This window comes from Squalius cephalus (assembly GCF_949319135.1).
Source record: "Squalius cephalus genome assembly, chromosome: 3".
NCBI classification, from domain to species: Eukaryota; Metazoa; Chordata; class Actinopteri; order Cypriniformes; family Leuciscidae; genus Squalius; species Squalius cephalus.
Window position 1 is genome coordinate 12,878,390 of NC_137124.1, and position 19,759 is coordinate 12,898,148.

The 19,759-nt window shown below is 36.2% G+C and overlaps 1 protein-coding gene across 2 annotated transcripts in view; it reads right to left on the reverse strand.

Annotated features, from left to right (window-relative positions):
* Window positions 1–19,759, reverse strand: part of mpped2a (metallophosphoesterase domain containing 2a) — a 58,196-nt gene that overhangs the window by 14,000 nt on the left and 24,437 nt on the right. The window lies entirely within an intron of this gene.

Here is a 19,759-nt window from a genome sequence, read left to right on the forward strand (position 1 = left end):
ATAAAAAGGTCTACGAACTACTGCAGAATTATTGAAGTAATTAACGATCTTTAAGCAGGGAAACCATTTTGTGCTGTGTAAAATATATAAAACCAATCAAGAGCACAAACGGGAAATCATATCTCAGTGAGCCTCATAAAATGTGTAATTTCACAAATCTTTTTAAAAAGTTATCCATGCTGCCATAGGTAGCAAAAAATACTTATTTTTCCAATATTAATACAATAATATTAATATTTAAAGTTATACATTTTCTAAAGCATTTTACAAATATTTTAATATAGATTTAATAAAGTTTTGAAACTACAACAGGTCAGAACTACCCCCCCCCCAGTTTATTTACAGAAAACAACTATTTTTATTTTGTATAAAGAAAACAAGGCTTATTTTAATGAATTTTTTTGCATTGACAATATTTTCATAAAAATTAAGCACATTTTATACCTCAATTCTTATTACCATAAATAATAATAAACAAACATTTATACATACATATATATATATATATATATATATATATATATATATATATATATATATATATATAATTAAATAAATAAATAATTAAACAAACAAATATATATATATATACATACATATATACATACATACATATACTAAATAAATAACAAAAATCTCTCATTAACATTATTAATCTGCACTTATTATTATTATTATTCTCTTTTTTTATCAGCATAAATTAGAGGCAGGTCAGCAAATACTATGGTAAATTACGGTAATGAGAATTTGAGAGGAAAATATGATTGACTGTCAAGAAAAACAATGTCACAATGCAAAAAATCTTAATAGCTCTTTATAATATATAATATGTTATTTTTGATTTTGGGGTAAAACATGATCCAGACCTGTTCTTGACAGGTTTAGTGTGTTAAGTGAAGCTAACGTCAATATTCACAAGGACACAAAAGATTTACAATGTAGAGCAGAATTATTGGAGTAATTAATGTTCATCCAGGAGGGAAAACATATTGTGCTGCGGAATATAAAGAACAGTTCAAGAGCACACGGGGTAGATAAATGTCTAGACGTGCCAGAGAGAACGTGTGTGTGCGTGTGAATACACAGATTGTATGTTTTTCGGGTCACGTAACAAAGAGCAAGTGTGCTCTTTCCAAGCCCATATGCCTCCCTCTCGCTCCTTTTCTTCCCTCTTGGCAGGTATAAAAAGCCTTGCGGAAAAGAAAATGAAGACCTGCGCATTCACACATCAACACAGGACGATGTGACTTTGAAATATGGATCATTTCAGGAAGCCAAAGAGTAATAAGAGCCCGATCTGATAGACAGATGGAAAGACACAGTTAGCCCTATTCACCCACCTCAACCCTATTCACACACTACAGTCTTTTCATACACACAAAAGACCCACAGAGACCCCGGACTGCGCTCTGTTTAACTAAAGGAGGGCCAGAGGTGCGGTAAGGTTACCTGACCTACCATACATGATCCATAGATAAATGGTGAAGGAGTAGGGTGGAGATCATGAGGTTCTCAAAAACTTGATGCTGGTCATGCTTAGTTTACAATGTGAAAATTTTACAGTATACTTACATTACAAGGACAAACACCCAGGAGCAACCTTGGGGTCAAGTGTCTTGCTTCTTGTTTTATGGCAATCATTTAAATTGCCATGAAGTCAGTTAAAGGACACATAATCTGAAATCCATTGCTTGCTATTTACACCAATGAGCTAAAACATTATGCCTAATATGCTGTTGGTACTCCGTGTGCTGCCAAAACAGCACCGTCCTGCTGAGACATGGACTCCACTAGACCCCTGAAGGTGTCCTGTGGTATCTGACACCAAGATGCTAGCAGCAGATACTACTGTAGGTTGCGAGCTGGAGCCGCTGTGAACTTGTTGGTGCAGCATATCCCAAAGATGCTCAATTGGTTTGAGATCTGGGGAATTTGGAGGCCAGGGGTCGGTTGCACCAGCAGTGCATAAGTTACAACTTAGCGTAGTTTTGACGTAAATGGGCACTAAGTTATAACTTAAGCACTACTAAATATTTTTGCGTTGCCCAATCAAACTTAGTTGAAGCGCAACTCTACGTATAAACTAAATATTTACAGAAGTCTTCGATCAGGAGTAACAGTTGGAATAAAATAGCAGACTGTCTGAACTGCATCAATAAGCTCTTGTTTTACCCGACAGACTTACATTTTTTAGACATATATGATCATGCTGACATTTACACACACTTACATATTAAGAGAGAGAACGTTATGTGAAAAGATTACTTTGTTAGTGGCTCTTCAACACGAACATCCGTCCTACAGCGCGCCGCTGTACATTGGTCCGTATTGTGCATGTCAAATAAACTCAGTCATAGGCTAATCAATAAATGTCATTTCCAATGTTTTTTTTTTATTTAATGGGAATTTATTTTTACCGTTAGCGGGTAAGGCAAAAGAAGTTAGAATGAAGGATAAACTGAAATTCAAGGCATTTCTACACCAATCGATGGGTCATATTATGCGATTACACATTACTTTATGGAGAGCTTACGACCTACTAGCTACGTTCTGTCTTAAGAACAAATGGTGCAACTGAATAAAGTACAGAGTTAGTTACAAACTAGCTAGTAGTTACTAAGCCTCTAGTGTGGACTTTACATTCCAATTTAAGAAAGAACTTACGAACGGCTGGTGCAATCCTACCTAGGGCAACACCTTGAACTCCTTGAACACAAATTCCATAAAATACTGTTCTTGAACAATGTGTGCAGTGTGGCAGGTGCATTATCTTGCTTAAGAAGAGGCCACTGCCACCAGGAAGCACCATTGTCATGAAGGGGTGTACCTGTTCTGCAACAATGATTAGGTAGGTGGCACGTGTCAAATATACGTCCACATGAATGGCCGGATCCAGGGTTTCCCAGCAGAACATTGCCCAGAGCATCACACTGCCATCACTTCCTCAGGTAAACGTCGCACACGTACACGGCCGTCCGTGTGATGTAAAAGAAAAATGGACTCATCGGACCAGACGTCCTTCTTCCACTGCTTCAAGGTCCAGTTCCGACGCTTGAGTACAAATTGTAGCTGCTTTCAACGATGGACAGGGGTCATCACAGGCACTCTGATTGGTCAATGGCTATGCAGCCCCATACGCATCAGAGTGTGATGCACTGTGTTGTGACGCATTTCTTCCATAACCATCATTAACATTTTTTTGTGACTTGTGCCACAGTAGATCTTCTGTTGGCTCGGACCAAATGGGATAGCCTTCGTTGCTCTTGTGCATCGATGAGCCTTGGGCGCCCAACACCCTGTCGCCGGTTTGTGGTTTGTCTCTCCTCGGATCACTGTTGGTAAATTCTCACCACTGCTGACCGAGAGCAACCCACAAGCCTTGCCTTTTCAGAGATACTCTGACTCAGTTGCCTTGCCATAACAATTTGGCTCTTGTCAAAGTTGCTCAGATCTTTATTCCTGTACATTTCTCCTGCATCCAACTGCAATTTTTCGCTTACTAATCTAACCAGGCCTTAATATATGGCCTTGTTAGGAGATGATCAACGATATTAGCTTCACCTTCACATCGAACAGATGTCTGTTCCAATCAAATTTATTTTATATTTAACCCCCTTGACCTGCAAGACATTTTGAAATCAAGAAAGATCATGTGGATCAAGAAAACAATTCAACAAAGGCATCAGTAAACTATTATATAGAAAGTCTATTAATACACATTTAAGTGATTCTGAGAAAGAAAAGTTGAGAAATGAAAAAAAAAAAAAAATAATCATACCGTCTTCAAAATTTCGTGTTCATAATGATTCAACCCTTAAGTGTTACATTTTGTGCAGAATGTTCCATTCTTTATAACCTCCAATAAACGCTGCCAGTAAGTGCTTAGAAGCTTCTGTCACCTCTCTAATGCAATCTTGGCCCATTCCTCACTTGAAAAAGCCTCCAGATCACTGATAATCTTTGGTTTTCACATTACCATTGCTTTCTTCAAATTCCACCATGTTTTTTATAAGATTTAAATCTGAAGACCGTACAGACCACTCAAAAACATTCTACTGATCCCTGAACCAAACTTAAGTAGATTTGGATCAATACTTTGGGATGGCTGTCCTGCAGTTAAGTCTCTGCACCGAAGGCATCACCATCTTTGCCAAAATGGCTTGATACTTCAAAGAATTCATGATGTCCTTCATACAGTCAAGATTTCCACTTCAAATCATCCACTAAATCTCATATGGGTCAATGGCACATTGATGTTTCATGCATTGCAGGGTTGAAACTTACAACCTCAGGCCAAACTACTTTATGGACTGTAGATGTTAAACCAACATAAAATAACCTTAAAGAAGAGTAACTACTCTCTGATTCTCTCCAGAATGAAGCTCAAGTGTGATGCATTTCACAGAGATGCTTTTCTATGTACCCATTTCAAATATTCAAAAGAAAAACATTCACCTGACCTTCAAAGAGAAGAGAGATATAACAAAGATGTGCAACACCAGAATCCACCTAAAAGGATTGTGTTTGGATATAAAGTCTAATGTTTTAATGAAGAACTTAAATCTGAGCTAAACATAAATCTTCAGAAGCATGTCATGGTCTCCTGCTCATTCCTATGGGCTGAACGTACCGTTTCAAATGTTTCGGGAAGACTTGGAAAGAGCCCAATAGAAATCCCTGTTTTCATTCTCCTACTGTAAGCCAAAGATCAAAAAGAGGTGGATGAAAAAAAGATTACAGAGGAAGATGAGAAAGAGAGCGGCTCACAGGCTGTACCAATTAGCGTCTTGGCATCTGCTTCTCTTTATCAACTTGAGCTTGTGTACTGTACATACTTACACATACCAATGTGAGTTACAGTTTAGAGCTGATTCAAAAACCCACAAATGAAAAGCGAACAAACCTACACTATTGAAGAACAGCCTAGAATATTTTTTCTGAGGACGTTCACAGGGCTGAGAGTCAAATCAAAGACTGAGAGAACAAGACAAGAGACAAAAGAGACCATGTTCGTCCTACTAGCTTAATTGCAAGTGCTTTTGTAATATAAATGGAGCATTATTTATAACACCAACAAAGTGCATTTTTAAATTCTCAAAGAGACAAACAGAGCGACCACATAGTTATATCAGCTGCAAAAACTATGTACGTACCGTTTTGTGTTAGTTTTTTTTTAGAAACATACTTGTTTAGAAGTTTTGTGTTAGTTTTTTTTAGAAACATACTTTTTTCCAGCAAGAATGCATTAAATTGAACAGAAGTCACAGTAAAGACATTACAATGCTACAAAAGATTTATATTGATCAAAGTATCCTGAATATTTTTTTTATCATGGTTTCATCAAAAATCCATACAAAAGCCATACAACTGTTTTCAACATTGATAACAAGAAATGTGTCTTGAGCACCAAATCAGCAGCTTTACCATCGAAAGAATAAATTACATTTTTAAATATATTAAAAAACTTATTTTAAATTGTAATAATATTTCACACAATATTACTGTTTTACTGTATTGTGATCAAACAAATAAAGCATATGAGCATAAGAGACATTTTTTCCAAAAACATTTTAAAAAATCTTGCCGACCACAAACTTGAATGGTAGCATACAATTCATGCATTCATGAATTTTGTAGATAAAATTTGCCTAAAACGTGTGTATATTCTTCATGACATACAATTTGCAATGCATTATGATTTTAATAATTATTTATCTTGCATACTGTGTTCATCCAGAGAAAGAATCATGTTGTCTTCAATCATTTATATGCATGAGTGTCGTAAATACCAGAGGAAAATCTAGACTTTCATGACGATAAAGAAATCATGCTTGAAATATACTGGTCATAATTATGATGTTTTTGGAGTAAAATAGACGTAGGATGTGCATTAGTTGTTCAATTGATGCCATAACTGTGTGCAAAATGATTCTTGTGCTGCCACAAAGAGTGATGGGAAACGTAGTTTGGTTGCACAAGTCTCATAATAAAACATCCAGCTAAATGAATCATATTTTCTGACATGCTTTATCATTATACTTTTAAAACGCTAAATACTCAACATTCACAACTACTTACTGATTAATAACAATCTGCTTCAATCGAAATTCTTTAAATGACACGCATCCTCTTCGGAAAAGTTTGGCTTAAAGAAAGTTTCCACTGCTAATAACTTCACGTCAACACTAATGTACAGATTGTGACTTGAACACAACAATAGATTGCATCAGTTAAATGACTAATGAGCATATTTCCCTCTTCATGTTGCTGTATTAGCACTACCACTAAAAGCTAGAGCTAAAAGCTTCCAGTCTTTATCAGGAAGTGAAAAAGAGAAAGAAAGAAAGAATATGGAAATCACATTTTATTCCAACCAAAACCACTTTAACATCACGCTTCTAAACTCATAAGTAGGAACTTGAAGGAAGGCAGCATTATTCACACAGATCTCCATTCAGTCTGCCAGAAGTAGTGGCTGTTGGGAGGGAGGAGACAATACAATACAGTCCACTGGGCCGTGCACCTTATGCACACTTGTAAGGGGGTCTATGGCAAAGGTTTTAGTGATCAACAGGAAAAGGGGGTAAGTGAATAAATGCCCATGTGAGTGAGAAAGAGAGCCACGGTGATAAAGGCTATTGTCTTAACCTTTCTATATTGGGTGTTGGCAGGGTCAGAGAGAATAGGCACTTACAATGGACAGGATGTCATATAAACTGGCAGGTTTTTTTCTTCCCATCTGAGTCTTGTGGATATGAACACGAGGAACAACAAAGTGAAACACAAGCAGAAAGATTTCAGAATTTTAAAAACTTCTATGATTTAATATTACATTTTCTTCACACAGTCGAAAGGCTGGAAAACATCTGCTTATAATCATATATACAATTTTAATTTGTAAACACTTTTATGTTATCATTAGTCTATATAATTTGCTAAAAGTCTTATATAAAAAGTATTTTGCTATCAACAAAATAACAGCTCTGCACTTATACATCATTCAGATAAAAAAAAAACTTATTGTGATGAATAATTATAAAAAATCCTCGAAAAACATTATATATATAAAAAAACTAAGGGAGTAAATTAATATTAATATATATATGAAGAGTTCAGATGCAAAAGCCTCTAAGTGCCATCTGAAATTTTCTTCTAGAATGATCATTTTTATCAAGCTCGAATATTTAAGTTCGATAATTTCACTTAAATGGCAATGCAAATTACCTATTTAAGTTTAAGTTAAATATACAAGCTTTATAAAAATGATCATTCTAGAAGAAAATTTCAGATGGCACTTAGAGGCTTTTGCATCTGAACTCTTCATACACATACATATATATATTAGGGCTGTCAAACGATTAATCGCGATTAATCGCATCCAAAATAAAAGTTTGTTTTTACATAATATATGTGTGTGTACGGTGTATAATTATTTTCTATATATAAATACACACACATGCATGCATATAATTAAGAAATATTTGCATGTATATACTGTGTATATATATTTATATTATATATAATTTATATTATATATAAATATTTTATATATAAATAACACATTTTTCTTAAATATATATGCATGTGTGTGTATTTATATATAGAAAATAATTATACTCCATACACACACATATATTATGTAAACACAAACTTTTATTTTGGATGCGATTAATCGCGATTAATCGTTTGACAGCCCTAATATATATATATACTGTTTATATACTGTATATATACACATACATATATATACACTTTATTTTAAATCAGATTTTAATATTTTATATAATGACAAATTCATCTTCATATATAATCTCTAATTCATTTCCGTGTGTTTTAATTTGTGACAATCTGGTTTATTCACATGAGAATGTAATTTAACACGTAAGATTCATGATTCCATAAGAGATCATTTGGGTTTTTATTTTGCATGTTTTCACCTTAACTAGAAAATATATAAAAATAAATATATGTCTGCAAAAATATTATAACATCCACCAACATAAATCCATGCAATAATCTCAGGATCTCTGATACTAAAATAAACAACATTGAAATCTAATAAACTAAATGAACGGGAGAGTCACGTGAGGTCCAATAGTGCATGGCATCTTGTGTTTGCATTGTGCATGTAAAATCCCTGGTGTGTATGACGAACGACGGCCTGGACAACAGCAGAAGAACTATGTTGCTCGTTTCACGGGTAATTAGATTCATGAACTGTCCTAGTTCTCATTATAGCTAATTCTCTCTCTCTCTCTCTCTCTCTCTCTGGCTGCTTGGTCCCAAGACTGATGGATTGAGGGGGGCTGCGGTGTGGTATGTAAGTCGTGGCCCGTTGCAGGGAAGGTTAGCGCTTAACATATGTGCGTACACGTAAACAAACACCGGCTCCGTTTGACGTCCTGTCAGCACAGACCTCTGCCTTTCTAATCACAGATCATCGATGTTCACCATATGTTTCCCTTCACCTTTTCAGATTGATGCCAAGCAGTTTTTTTCCTACGTCTATGCGGTTTAAATCTGAAGAAAGAAGGCAGGAGACATAGAAACACGTTTTGGGGCACAATTAGCAGAGCGCGGCTACACGATGACCTCTGACACGAAAGGAGAAAAGAGTCATTGAAAGCCGAGAGGGGGCCGTTACCCCTCCGTCACCCCGCCCCGCCGCTCTGGGTCTGTCTGTCTGACGGTCATGGCCGAGGGTCTGTGCAGCGTACCCAGACATCGCCCGCTAATTAATGTTGACAAGACGCCACTCCCCCCGGTCAAGGGTCACCTTGCAATCACTGACAAGTGCAGGTAGTGTCTGCCCCTGGAAAGACGACACAAAGCTTCCCAGACGACCTCCTCCGACCCTCCCTCTCCTGTTGGGCCGCTCCTCCCCCCTACTTTAGTACTCGCAGTGATTTCTACCCCCATAACCGCCCCCACCTCCTCCTTGAACAGAGGGCAAAGTGTTTTTTTTTCCTCCTTCCACTGTGCATCTTAAACACGCAAAGCAGACTTCAACCCATTCATGCACTCAATGAAAGGAGGAAGTACAAAAAAAGATTGACATAAAGAAAAAAGGGAGGAAAGAGTTTCTTTAATTTAAAGAAACACACACACACACAAACGAACATGTGCGCACACACACACGCATGATTTTTTTATTAAATAGTGTAATTTTACATATTATATACAAATATTTTTCACACTTGCTCTAAATAGATATAATCAATAAATAAACATTAAATATTATAATAAATCAAATCATATTTTATATTACATTATATCACAATATTTCAGAGGTGGACAGTAGAGAAGAATTTTTACTGCAAGACATTTTTCGAGTGTCTGTACTTTATCAGAGTGTTTTTCTTTGGGAAACTTTTACTTCACAACATTCCAAAGCATAATGTAACTTTTTACTGCACTACGTTTTATACTGAATTTCATTTACTACTTAATTACATTGGAGTAAAAGTAATTCAGAGTTTTACTTAAGTACAAGAAAGTACTACTTTTCTAAATGTACTTAAGTATCAAAGGTAAAAAAAAATAAAAAATTGGACCATGGACTTTTATTTATGCAACGTAGTGCAGTAAAAAGTACGACATTATGCTTTGGAATGTAGTAAAAGTTTTCCAAAGAAAAACACTGATAAAGTAAAAATACTTCACTACTGTCCACCTCTGCAGTAAAAGTAAAAAGTAATTTTGCAACTACATGTCAACTAACTCTCAGTTGAGTATTAGTAGACTGTAGTACAGTGTTAGTAGACTGTTAGATTAGGGTTCGGGTTAGTATAAGTGACGTAGTTGTAAAAATAAAAGACCAATAAAGTGTTAGCAGATATTAAGCAGACAGTCTACTAATACTCTAATGACTGTTAGTTGACATGTAGTTGCAAAGTTACTTATAGTTAGTAGAATGTCTAAAGTGGACCATCGAAATGAAGTGTTACCTGTTAAAATATATTAATAATACACACAAACACAATTATTAATCGTAGGCTATGTTCACACGGGAGTCAAGCCAACTAGTTGTCCAGTCGCATTCACACAGCACGGGCTTTCCGAGAATGCGGTTGTGAGTCCTGAAGTTTTACAGGAGTGAGTTGAGAAAGCGGTTGTCATTCCTGTTAATAACCGAACTGTGTGTGGACGTAACCGTATTAAGGACTAAAATAGTGTTCGGACTGACAACCATGTTCTGCTGCTGTGTGAAAGTGGCCTTAGATTATTAATCTTAATCTTGAAACAGGCTTGTTGTGACCAAAAATACATGTGAAAACTACATGTGAATTTACGAAAGAAGAAATTAATAAAGAATATGATAAAGAACAATTGTATTACGTTACATGCTCTTTGGTTTCTAGAAATGTGTAAAGTGAGTGAGAGAGCCGGAGAACTAATGGAAAACAACCAACCAACACAGAGTATTAATAAAGATTATAATTTGGCACAACATAAAAAAAAAACCTTTCCAGTAAATCCTAATTAGCCCTGAAGAAAACCAAACACTAAGACCCATTTATTAAAGAATAAATAATTAATGCATGGGGGAAAACAAACAAACAAATACCAAATAAGAGTTTTATTCTGAAATAGTCATTTCCTTAAACTTTCCCAGTCGTTTGTGGTTTCCCAGTCATGTCTGACCATACGCTGAAGGATAAATGTGTGTGGATATTTACTTAGCTGTACTTGGAGGACAAAATTGTAAAACCTCCCTTTGTGGACTCCCTGAAAGTTCGAAATGAATCCAACAAAGTAAATAATAAAACTTGTATTACTTTTTTTAATAAAAACTAAAAAAAAATAGTAAATACAATTAGCTTTCTATTAAACTATAGAAGTCTAAACATCTGTGTGTGTGTGTGTGTGTGTGTGTGTGTGTCGGGAGGATCTGGAACAGTAGCGGCTGTCACTGACCCTTCGCCTGAAAGAGAGAATGTGACGGAGGAGTAACCGTGGAGAGCAGGGGGGGTCGGATGATGAGCCAATGATGGAAGAATGGAGTGTGTGAGTGTATATGTGAGAAGGGCTGCGGGAGGTTTTTGAGGGGGAGCTCTGCGTCCCGTCACACTCCGTGGGGCAAAGGTGAAGACAAATGCGCCATTTAAAACTCACTCAGTCAACCGAGCGACTCGGCCTGGGAAAGCCATACACACACACACACACACACACACACATATAGAAACCCTCCCCCTCAGCCTGTAGGCTCCATAAAGTCTGTATGAAGTCCGACTGCCTAAATCCCCCAGTATCAGTAACCTGACTACATTAAGAGCCCCGCTTTAAGCCCACGGCTCAGTCGGGGAACCGTAGAGCGCTTGGGCTCTAAATCCAACACCTGGTGCCACCATTTCAAAGTTCACCAGGGACACATAACACTCACACCTTCTCACTTGAACAGGTTTCAGAATGAGTCCAAAATCTGAACAAAAAGCCAGTTAACCTGCTCTAGTCACTAATTGTGAACGGCAGAATAAGAAGCTACCGTACTATTGAACCTTGACGCGTAGCTCATCCTGAACCGTTCACGCTATGGACATGAAGTATGCCTCAAATCTTTTCTTTAATAAAAGTCTTCAAGACTTTTATCTGATGAAAGACAAAACAGGTCATAACACAAGCATTCAGAGTCATATCTAGGGGCCAGTGTGTTTTAGACACTTAGCGGTGGGATCTTGACTTGATTTTTATTTTACAGTACAACTGTAAAATTACAATAATAATATTAATGGCTGTCTTAGTTTCTTAAACCACTGAGCTTTTATTTTGGCTGAAAACAACCACCCAGAACACCCTAGCATCTTGGCGGTGAGTTTTGCAAATTTAGTTTGCAAAACGATAAATTCTTGCAAGGGTTAAGGGCCTGCTCTGCTGTCAGTTTGTCAAATGACGATGAAGCTACAATATGTAAGGAATGTCGGTGCGCTTAAAATAACGGTTTCGGATGTCTCGAATTCAATATTTTACAGCAGTTATCAAACGTACGCAATAATCTGGAAGTGGTAGAGAGAAGCGATCATTTCTTTCTCTGGGTCTGTGAGGTCTTTTTCCACACACTATCAATCACTCCATGCTCAGATAAGGGGTGAGAGAGACAGATATTATGAACGGCTCAGGATTACTCTCACTGCATATAAGAACAGTGGAAGAGGATAAGTGTGTTCGTGTGCGAGTACGTGCGAGCGCCGGAGCAAGTGCCTGTGGATGGAGGGGGATTTTCACATTATCGTACAGAACTGGACGTGGGCTAAGGGCGCTGGGCCAACACAAACGAGAGAAGAGCCTGGCGCCTGCACCACCAGCCCCGTTTGAGCCACAGAGAAATATTTACCCAACACAGCCCAACTCTCACAGGGTCCAGACTAGAGTTGAATACACTTGAGTAAAGTTAGGATCGAGCGAAATCATTAAAGATCTGGATGATTTTCTATTAAGCTATTTTTGTCAATCTTTGAAACTTGGTGTCGCAGTACTTCTACTAAATTGGCTTCATAAGATCAATGATGTTTTAGTATTTTTTACAATTTTGTCATATTAGGTTACTGTCGTATTAACTAAAATCATAAATAAACTAAATACTGGAAAAAAAAAAACCTTTAAAATATAGGAACACATTTGATATATTTAATTAATAAACATACATTTAGGTAAACTTGCTATATCAATTAAATAATTATATAATTATTAAACATTTTTAATATATTATAATATTATTTATAATATATCATTTTTATTATATTAAAATTGTGTCATATTATAAATTATACATTTATATATATAATTGTATTATAAAATACAATTTTAATATAATAATATATATAGCCTATATATATATGTATATACAGTATATTATATATATGTGTGAATATATATATATATATATATATATATATATATATATATATATATACATACACACATATATATATATATATATATATATATATATATACATACACATATATAATATTTATAATTATATAAATTTGTGTTGTATTATAATATTATTATATATATAATACAATTATATATATGTATGTATGTATGTATGTATGTATGTATGTATGTGTGTGTGTGTGTGTGTGTGTGTGTGTACTTATATTATAAATAAATGTATAATATTTATAGAATTTTATTAAACAAAACAATTAGGATGTCAACTTGCTAATTACCATTACTCTTTTGAACTGCACTAGCCAAAAGATGATATATAATATAATAATATATAATAATATATAATAATAATAAATTTATATATATATATATATATATATATATATATATATATATATATATATATATATATATATATATATATATATATATACTTGCCAATTTCATTACATTTTTTAAGTTACATTAGTAGGAACGTTGTAAAAGCCACTAACATTGTTCTAAATACTGTTTTTATTGCATCTTTCAGGCAATTACTTATTGTGCCCACAACAAAAACATTCCAGAAATATTCTTCTGAAGTCTGAAGGGATTGAATCACATAAGAGAATATTAGGGTATGTCAAAACCCCTGGGGAGTGGCGTTGGTCTTGCGCCCAGATTGACTACCAGAAGGACTCACCCCATCTGAACTGTATCACGTGACCATTTCGGCAACAACACTGGCAGACGGGTCAGGCCTTGAGGGGGATTACTGCTAGCATGAAGCTTTAAAAAGCCAGACAGACACCCCCACCCTTCTCCTTAAAACCTGAGTACCATGACCCCTCAATATGGCTTTCACTCATTGTGCCCCATCTAAAGGCATTCATCAACCCAAAAATATCCAAAAGGACACCAGTGTAAAAGGTCAATCGATTTATTGAATCGGACAGTTTGATCTGATTCACGGAAATGAATAAAACTTACCAACTTCACATTCATCTTAACACTCTCACAACTTACAAGTCCAGGACAACAAGGATCACGAAAGTAGTCTATTGACATACGAAAGTTTTTATGAAAAATTAAACTCAATTGTCAATTCTACCTGAAAAGCTTTTGAATGAATTTTGAATTTCTTAGGTTTGTAATTGCATGCCAAAGTTGCCAGTATCTAAACATAAGAACCTTGGTCTATGAAAGTGGATGTGCATGCCTATAATTGAGTCTATTTATCTCAATTCATATTTTCTAGTCCTTTAATTTCAAAGGTTATATCGCGTTGTGTGGGTTTGTTTGTGGAAGTGGTTCTCTGGGGTCAGGCCAGGGTTTGATCTCGGGGAGCAGACAAAAGCATCAGGATGTTCCTGAACAAAAGGCCACTTCCTGAAAGATGTCTGGGTTCCCAGTCGCTGTGTACACAGGAGCTTGCCAGAATACACATTTACAGTCTTTGAACCTTTATCATTACATCTATATTCGGTCCTTAGTTAGCCAAAAGTAACTTAATTTTTACTTTTCCATACTTTTCATTCTCTCTCAAAAAAATAAATTACATTTTTAAAACATATTCAAATAGAAACCAGTTATTTTAAATTGTAATAATATTTCACTATATTACTGTTTTTACTGTATTTTTAATCAAATAAATGCAGCCTGGGTAAGCATTAGAGACTTCTTTCAAAGACAAATCTTACTGATGCCACGTTTTTAAACAGTAGTGTACGTTAACATTTTCGGAAGCATGAACTTTCAAAAATGAAGATGACAAAGCCAGAAGTTTTTTGTCTTTAAAAGCTTCAGCTTTTAAGACTCTAAACCAGGGGTGCCCAATCCTGCTCCTGCCGATCGACTGTCCTGCACAGTTCATCTCCAACCCTAATCAAACACACCTGAAGCAACCAATTAACGTCTTCAGGATCACTAGAAAATTAAAGGCAGGTGTGTTTGATTAGGGTTGGAGATGAACTGTGCAGGACAGTCGATCGGCAGGAGCAGGATTGGGCACCCCTGCTCTAAACCATAGGTTGTAAATGTTAGAGCATTCACCGCTGCTAACTTTAACTTCTCAACGCACATCTTTCTGGACTGAAGACAGGTGTGTTTCACAGTGGTACATGCCAAACAGATATTTTGAAGTATCTGATTGAAGATAGAAGAATTAGACTGGGTCGTGCATGTTCTGGGGCCTCATTTATAAACGTTGCGTACGCACAAAAGAAGGCGTACGCCGCTCTCTAGGCAATAATTGGTATTTATAAAAAGCAAACTTGACGGGAAAATGTGCGGTCCTTCACGCAAGGTCTGACCCAGGCGTACGCACAAAAACGGGTGAAATGAGAAAGAAACACGTGAAAGTGTGTGAAACTGTAGACCGTTGTGTAAAAGAAATGGCAATACTGCCTCTCATAATAACATGAAGACTTCACAAAGCAAGTCTTACAATTAACAGCCTACGCGAATACCCGTTTGATCGATCTGCAGTGTAAAACAAACAAAATCAAACGAAGATTACAACAGAAATTCAAATTAACACATATTTGCAAAAAGAAAAGTGAAATATGTTCTGCAATAATATTGGCATGTTATGCAATTCATCCTCATAACACATCTGTAGCTTGTCAGATGCAATCAAATGGATGGTAATAAAATGCCATGATGCCATCACAATGCGTAATGATGTGAGTGAAGTTACGTTTCTTGGTTTTCCTCTCTGTGTTTGCCATGATTTCGCAATCGATGAATATTAATTCTGGGCGTTTCACGGACTATTTATGGGCAACTATGGGCGTGACATGAAGCCGCAAAAGCTGCGCACCATTTAGAATTGATTGTGATTTATTAAGGGAAAACTGCGTAGGACGTGCGTGCGCACGGTTTTATAAATCCGAATATTTCTGTGCGTACGCACGTCCTATGTTTCATCCGTACCCCACTTCTGTTGCAAATCCTACGCAAAGTTTTATAAATGAGGCCCCTGGCCTGTGGATGTGTGGCAATTTTATATTTTTGTAAAAGCACATACTTTGTACACGCAGGTCGCACATGCGCTTTGAAATTGTTTTGCACTAATAAGTTGTTCCACAAGGTGGCAACACTGCCCCGGGTCACTGTTTCACAGAAGAAAACTAAACTAAAGAGACGGACCAACAACAGAGGCTCGCGTTGACAAGCGCTTGTGTGAGGGGGTTATGAGATAGCCGCAACTTTGGTTTAAAAGGATACATTTTTAGCGGTCATAACTTCTGGAGAAAAATAGTGCAGACACTGAACAAAGAAGAAACTTTCTATAGCATGTCGACTGCCTGCGTTCACACATGCTATCAAAATGGTGTATACTTCATTAAAAGGCTACACATTTGACTGTACGCATATGCCAGCCCATGCGTAAAAAACTAAGTACACTTTTGTTTAAAGGTGCAGTATGTAATATTGACAGTTAGTGGTTGAAATAGGTACTGCAGTCCAAATTCTAAATATTGGAGAGAGTTGTGGTTGCCAGTTTGAGAACAAGCAACAGGAGCGAGCGCAATTGATAAATGGAAGGCAACGAGCCTTATGCTGAGATGATGAGTTTTAATATGCCTCTGGTCATAGAGCTTTTTAGATGGATGCGGAGGCTTTTTAGGTCGGGTATAATCTGCAATCTCTGACCTAGTTTGTTTGCTGGCTTCCATGGTGGCAATATGCTGCGTTTTCTGCCCACTAGAAACTAGGTGTGTTGAAATACTATTGGGTAATTTGGCAGTGAGCGGAACCACACAGACCAAAATAAAAACAGTGTTCTGTTGAACACAAAGAAGATGTTTTAAAGAATGTTGGTAATCAAACAGTTGACGATAGTCATTGACTTCCATAGTAGGAAAATATATATTCCAAGTCTTCTGAAGCCTTATGATAGATTGGTGTGACGAACAGACTGACATTTAAGTTATTCACATTTAAAAAATAATTTTTGGTGATTGAAACTAATAAAAATTACAAACACGCACAACAAAATTACTAAAATTAAATTAAAATTAAAACTTAAAATATATAAAGCTAAATGCATATTCAAAAATATTAGGGCTGTGAAACGATTAAATGCGATTAATTGCTTTCCAAATAAAAGTTTGTATTTACATAATATATGTGTGTGTACTGTGCATAATTATTTTGTATATATAAATATACACAAGAAATAGTTGCTTATATATACTGATATATATATATATATATATATATATATATATATATATATATATATATATATATATAATTTGTATTATAAATGAATATAAATATTTTTTATATAAATAACAAATTTTTCTTAAATATATACATGCACATGTGTGTATTTATATATACAAAATAATTATGCACAGTACACACACACATATATTATGTAAATACAAACTTTTATTTTGGATGCGATTAATCGCAATTAATCGTTTCACAGCCCTAAAAAATACTGATAAATACTACAGTGGTATGTAAATATAACAAAAGTGGCACTAATTCACAAATAAAACCAGACATCATTTTCATTTCTGTGAACTATTTCTTCAAATTATAATGCTAAAGTGTAATGTGGATATTTAAGAAAGTGATTAGCATGTAAAAGCATGCAGACAATGTATTTCTATAAACTAAACGAGAGGAAAAGGTACTGAAACCATTCTGATTTTCACTTTACATTTAACAGACTAGGTTCATGCAATACTACAAAATAAAATCTTCTTTTTTTACGTCTCTGACAATTTCAAGAACAAGATCCTGGTGTGAAGATGTATTTAATTCCCAAAGCATGTCTGCACATGATGTGTTCCCATCAATACAGCCACTGCTATGTCTACCTGCATCAGTGCTTTCTGATTTCTATGCATTTCCCCCTTTTCTGACACCTGTCCTCATGCTCTCTCCCAGCCCTTCCTCTGTCACCGTTTCAAAGTATGTCATTACTGTCTCCATCTGTCCATCAAGCTAGCTTTATAGATATCATTCTTTTCTTTTAGACCTCTTTCTCTCCGTTTTCACTCTCGGGAATGAGTCAGCAGCGCTTGGGGCGAACGGCTGGTCTGCAGTCACAAAATTCTTCAGCGACTTATGTTACAGATTCAATGGTGTGACAATATGGTAATACAAATTAGCAGGCTCCTCAAATTTCTCGGCCAGATGAGCCGCACGCCGCACCGGGGCCACCCAAAGCTTTCATAGTGAGACCTCACGCTAGCGGTCAGACTGACCTCCTCATGGCCATATGTGTGTGTGTGTGCTGAGTTTTCACAGTATCCACCCGCCGGCCCCCTTCCCCCCTGTTTCCCACAAGACCCCACGCTGTCACAACAGACATTTAGCAGCTTTCACGCTAAAGGGCCACAGGGGGCTTCCTTCCTTCCTTCTCCACTTCCTCCCTCTGTTTTCCGCTTCCCCACTGTCCGCTTCGCTACATTTTGCGGGATGCCCTCTATAACGCCCTCTTTAACTCCATTTCACAGCTAATTATAGACAAAAACAAGCCCGCACAAGAGGTGAATCTTACAATGGCTCTTAAGAGGGGGAAAAACACAGAGGAAAACAAAGAGTAAGGGGCAAGACACAAAAATAGAAAATGCCAGGAAGCATTAAAGATGTTGTGTGGGATAATTATAGTTCAGGGTCATTTTATCTTTTTAGATGGAGGCGAAGGAAACAGGAAGTAGGGCAGAGGTGCAGCTATAGCTATAGTGAATTCCCAGAGCAGCGCTAGAAAAACACACAGGTTCCAAGAGGATCAGAGCATTCGAGGAAATTCAAACACACAGGGATGGAGTATGGGAATGACGCAGAGGTGCTTTCTCAGGCCGTCTTGTTTACTAGTATCACAGAAACGACATCACAAGAGCTTTTGAAGTTAATATGAATTCAAAATGTCAGATTTACATTACTTTATTTACTTTCTTAAAACACGTTCCTGTGTGCATTCAAAAGAAATTCAGTAAGATTTGAAAAAGAAGGAAAGTTTTATTCAGCAAGAGTGCGTCAAATTGACCAAAAGTGACAGTAAAGATATTTATAATGCTGCAAAAGGTTTCTATTTCAAATAAATGCAGTTCTTTTGAACTTTCTATTCATCAAAGAATACTGAAAAAAAAAAAAAATGGATCTCGGTTTCAACCAAAATATAGACACGCCACTGTAGTTGCACGCATTGTGGTGGTGGCAGAAAAACAGTGGTAACAAGTGGGGGAAAACGGGTGACATCCACTGAATAAGAGGACAAAGTGTCTCGTTGTGCCTATGGATGTCAGAATCAGAATGCAAAAAAAACGATGGCCTTCGTTTTTACAGAATACCGTCATCGAAGACGCCCCTTGAAGCGAAACGCAGACGTTTATGGTTGCAAGCCGTTAAACGGACAGACTGGACTAATGAAACCGGCGACGATTACTATTAAAGCATAAATTTGATGTAAACAATAGTTCTTCTACATAATATTCACATATGCAGTTCATGGGGGGTATAATGTATTAACCCTACAGTTAAAGCATACATAGAAAACATTTAAACCTGTAACATTTTTCTCTCACAATTCTGACTTTTTTCTTGCAATTTCAAGTTTATATCACAATTCTAATAAGAAAAAGAAGTCAGAATTGTGGGATATAAACTCGCAATTCTGAGGGAAAAAGGCAGAATCTCAAGCTTATAACTGAGATTATATAAACTCGAAATTACCTTTTTGTTTATTCATTTATTCTGTGGCTTCCATAGACTGCAGAACTGGTCTATTAAACAGCACAACTGTTTTTAATATTAATTTACAATCATAAAAAAATGTAAAGCTTTAAAAAAGCAACAAATCAGCATATTAGAATGATTTCTGAAGGATCATGTGACACTGATGACTGGAGTAAGGAATCAG